Here is a 5,072-nt window from a genome sequence, read left to right as displayed (position 1 = left end):
GGGTGCTGTCAATCTTCCAGTGTGGGTTTAATCCGATCCATCTCCTTCTCCTTCTCCCTCGCCCCGCCCCGCCTCACCGCGCCCCGCCCCGCCACGCCACGTCACGCCCGGCCGCAGCCCTCTGTACTGTATTGTGCCCAGGCGACCAAGTGTTTGTCATTCGCTATTAAAAGGAAACATAGAGGGCCGCGTCGTTTAAATACCTTGTGCCGGCCCAGTGCGCAGGAGGGAGGGGATGAGGGAGGGGATGAGGGAGGGGGAGGTTACGGCACGGGGTGAGGTTCAGGTCGGGCTGGGGAGATCAAGAAACCGGCTAGAATGGCTGCTCATTCGATTCCTCTACTAAATGGATAGTACTCGGATGAGACGACAGGGAATGGAGACGGCGGTCTTCCGTATAGTTTTGTAAAACGGCAAACATTAAAGGAGCGCGGCGAGGTGAAAATGGGCCTGTGTCGGGGGGATGATGTAATGGCTGCAAATGATTCCCCCTGCCGCTTCCATGCCGCCCTCCGCTCTGCACCCACACCGCCGCTGGCCTTGCACCCTCGTGTGCCGCCGAACAACCCCCATGGGAACGTTTTCGGCCCCAACAGGTGTTTGGGGTAATTAAGCCTGCAGCTGAAGGGTCGGCCCGCGGGGGCGGCGGGCGCGGCGAGGGCGGTGAAGGGGCGGTGAAGGGGCGGTGAAGGGGCTGGTGGGGGTGGCCCGACCGGCGCCCGCGCTTCCGGCGCGTGGTGTTTTGATATCCCGGGGCTGATATGTCCGGATGCCGTCATGGCCGGGGCGCCTGCGAGGCCGAGGCCGCGGAGAGGCCTTGGACCCCCTGACCCCCTGCCGCGGCGCGTGCGTTCGGTGACGCATGCTGCTGTTTGCAGGGCTGACGCGGGGAGGGGGAAGCAGACCCAATCGGTAGTTAGCCATCGGAAATGAAAAATAAAACAGAGGCGAAGGAAGAGGAGAAACCCATCGCGCGGAGACGCGCAAAGGACGCTATGTATACATGGAGACAATGAGGGAGGGGTGAGCGGGAGCCAGGCGGAGCCAGGGCAGGGGCCGGGGGATGCAGGCGGAGCGAGGGAGTCGGAGAGAGCGGGGGTGGCGCGGGGGTTGGGGGTTGCGTGCGGCGGGGGTGGGGTGTGCCTGGGTGGTGGGGGTTGCTGGCGCGTAGGTCGAACCCTGCCATGCCGCCACCCAGTCCAGTGTGGTCCCGCGATTCGAAGCTCCCGCGTCCCGCCCGTGCGTCCGCCGCGCGTCCAGGGCGTCCCCCTCTGCGCGCGAACAAAGCCGACCGACCAGGGCGAACCGGACCCGGCGCAGAGCTCCGCGTCGAGGCGTTGGCGGCCACGTTAGGCATGCGCAGCTGTCGCTCTCTCGCGGATCTCGACGACGACGACGTCGTCCGCGACGTCCCGGCGGAGGAACGCTCCGCGTACTGTTGAGGGACTCCGCGTGAAGTCAACGGCGCCCTCCGTGTCGCGGGCAAGGCTACGTCCCCGTCGACCGAGACCGCCGCCAAGTTGGTCCACCTGGGCGGGAGCCTCGGCGAGGGTGAGGGCGCGCCGGAGCTCCGGGGCCAAGAGGGGCGGAGCGGCGGGCGGGCCGGGGCCGGGCGCGACCATGCCCTACCCTCCCTGCCGCGGCCGCCGGCCCACCGGGACGACCGGGACTACCGGGACCACCGGGAGGAGGAGATGAAGCCGGCCGAGCTGTCGCTCAGAGACCTCGCCATGCCCCACCTCGACCCGTCGGTGCACTTCCCTGCAGTGGGTGCGTATCCAGGGTGACGGCTCGGCGCACGCGTGGCGCGTGGCCCCTCAGGGCTACGCGACGTTGGGACATGCAGGATGTTCCCTTGACCTTCGCAGATCTGACGTGTCGTGGAGGCCGGGCAGCCGCCCCCGCTTTTTAGAGTTTTTCTCTGCGAAAACAAAAGGACATAACAGTAAATCGTCGTGCTACAACGCTATTGCCGACACACGCCCCAAAGGTTTTCGCACAGCGCTATGACGCGCTCGCATGTCGGCACCTCGTCTCGCATCCACGGCGACATGGGGCCCCTAAGGAGTTCGACTGCGGCGGGCCCCCCGCGCCCCGCGTCAAGGTCGCCCGAGGGTCACCTCCAGCTGAGCAAAATGTTATGGGATTTGGGAAGGCAACGAGTCTGGACAACACACACGTTGCGGGCTCGTGATGAGTTATCATGTGAAGGGTTGGTCTGGCCGCACGTAAAGTTTAATCTTAATCTAACTACTTTCCTCGGGTCACGCGAGTCGTTGTGGCTCTTTGTTGGCATGGATGGCCCTAAAGCAAACAGCCGCAGTGGTCTCCGCGACGCGGGCAAGTTATTCAGTGAGTACGCACGTACTACGTAAGTACGCGGAGTACGCCCGTAAGTAAGTGCGCGGCGCACTGCAGAGCAAGGGTGTGGCGTATGAATGACAATCCACTTCATGAATGCGAAGAGCGCCTGTCTCGGCATTACGCATGCGGCCTGCCTGCAGGGACGGCCTTGGGAAGGCAGATGGGCAGATGAGCCACCCTCCCCTCACCCGTCTCTTTCTCCCCCCCCCCCCCCCCCTTTTTTCCCTTTCCATTTCCATCCCTGTGTGAAATTTTGCCATGTGATTCTCTGGGCTGGGAAGTCCTCCTGTCGGAAGCCGATCCCAGCTGCAGAAGGATATGGCACGATGCCCCCTTACTGACCCAAACTGTAACACCGCTGCGACGATCGTGTCGGCGAATCTTGATCTAGGAAATGGGCACAATGTAAGAGCGCCTCTGCAACTGAAAACTACGTGTTCATAGCACCATTCGTACGCAGGCGCACAAGAATAGCCACAAGATCATTCTGAATAATAATCATGACACAATCTAGCTACACAGACACGCCGCCTGTGTCTCGAAACGCGTATGTAGACATTTCCATGAAAAATTTGCAAAGCTAATAGTAATAATGCAAAATACATATGTTAAAAATACAATGAAAAATTTCCTTCCTCCCCCCTCTCCTCCTCCTCCTACGGGAATGTGAGACTGCGGGCGCAGGCCTGTCGTCGTTTCTTTTTCATACCCATACAAATTAAAATTTACACCGAACGCGGATACGCTACTGTTTTTGCTGAAAGTCGACTATGTTCTGTTTTCAGCCACCCTAGTCCACCTTTCGCACCCACCCCCGGCCCCGTCCCAGCTCGCGCCTTTCCGCAGCGCCCGCTCCTCTGCCCCTCCCGGCAGCCCGGCCACCCGCCTCCCCCAGGACTGCCAACCCCGCCCCCAGCGCACTGCCCCCGTCCGACCCCTCTCCCGCTCCCCGAATTGATCGCAGCTGTCAGCTGATGGAGTTCCCACGGCTCACCCGGCTCCCGCAGCAGCAGCAGCAGCAGCAGCAGCGGCGGCGTCGGCGTCGGGCACGGGTCCCTCTCGCCCAAGATGTTCGGCGATGCTGCAGCCAGCCCCTGGGTCTTCTTCATCTGCTGTGTTTACAGTGCTCAAATGGGGTTGTCGCCACTGCTCTGCCCGTTAACAGACTAATAGATAGATGCCAGGGAAGAGGCGTGCCAGACAATGTGGTTCTACGAGCTTGTATCGTAACTAGTGCGACCAAACTGGAACCTACTTGGTGCCCAGACTTCAACTTCAACTAGGATCATCACCGCAAGAGCTCTCGCTTTTGGCTACGTAACGAGTAATGGGTAGGCACTTTGCAGTCCAATTCGCCTGTGAGTAGGCAAAAAGTGGGACATTACTTCCTCGAAAAAATGAAATTCTGTCTTCGCTCCTGCCTTGGCCTGGCCGGCCCACCTCGGCGTCGCCCTCCATAGGGGGCCGTGAGCAGCACGCGCCTCTCTCGCGCTCCCCTCCAACCCCAAGGCCCCCGCCAAGCGGAGGTCGTCAGCCTCGCGGACGAGCTCGCGGCGCCTCGCGGGGACCAATAACAGCTAGCTTGGCGTCGTCAGCAGGAAGTCGGCACTCTGGCGCGATGACGCGGCCGCCGCGCTGCCGTCATGGCGGCCGACGGCCGCTAGGTACATCGCCGACTCCAAGTTCGCGGCTCTAAAGTGCTCACCTCGCCTCGCCCCTCTCCCTACGCGCTCACCCTGAAGGAGCTTCAACGACTCGTTCTGTACTCTCTCACATTGTCCTTCCCTCTGCGCCGTTTGTAGCTGGAGCAGCACGAATCGATGTCAATCCGACCGTCCGATCCGTCAAGCAGACCCTCGGCATGCCCCCACTGGCCAGCCCTTCACTATGAAGTATGCAATAGTACTGTCTTTAGCAGCGGCAGCAGAGGGCGGCGGCCCTCAGTCAGCCGCAATAAACGTGCACAAGTACAGTCCAGAAGCGAGCAGTGCCGCACGGAACGAAAAGAAGGGACACTATGGAAGGAGGGGATGGGGGAGGGGAGACCAGGGTGCGGCAGGCGGCACTGGCAGCAGGACGACTGGCGGCGGCCCAACGGGTTGCACGCGGTGCTGGGGCCTGTCCTCGTGCGGTGGACATGTCATGTAAAATACAGCCGTAATTGACCAAAAGTGGCTTTCCGTGATTCGTACCGACTACTTCGGCTCGACTCCTTTTGCCTCGTCTCGACTTAACGACGTAAATGCGCGGATTCGAGAGAGACGCCCCCCCCCCTCCCGCGGGGCGCGTAACGATCTGGCCTTCCCCGAAACTGTCGCTGCCCGTCTCGTCTCGTCTCGTTTTGTGGCGTTGTGTCCGCGCCGGCTGCGGCGCCGCTGCGGCTCTGACAAATGTACCCCAGTTTTGTTCTCGGCCTCAAAGGGAACGAGTCGTCCCCGCGCGACTCCCATTCACTTGCCCTATTCATCCCCCCCCCCCCTTTTGCTCGTCCGTTCAATCAGTTATTCATTCATTCAAACCGTTCGGTTGACTGCCTGTTTGCTTTGCATCATTTCGTCTCTCATTTATGCATTCCCCATAACTCATTCATCCTAATGCCATTCATTTTCAAGTCTTTGGCGCGCGTTGCACCACTGACCCACGGCCCCGGCCAGGTGTTCCAGGGCCCCGCTGCCTGCCACCGCGGGTCGGCACGCGTCACGCGAGGC

The sequence above is a fragment of the Frankliniella occidentalis genome, unplaced genomic scaffold (assembly GCF_000697945.3).
Source record: "Frankliniella occidentalis isolate FOCC.00 unplaced genomic scaffold, Focc_3.1 Scaffold39, whole genome shotgun sequence".
Taxonomy (NCBI): domain Eukaryota; kingdom Metazoa; phylum Arthropoda; class Insecta; order Thysanoptera; family Thripidae; genus Frankliniella; species Frankliniella occidentalis.
Note: the sequence above shows the minus strand (reverse complement) of the source record.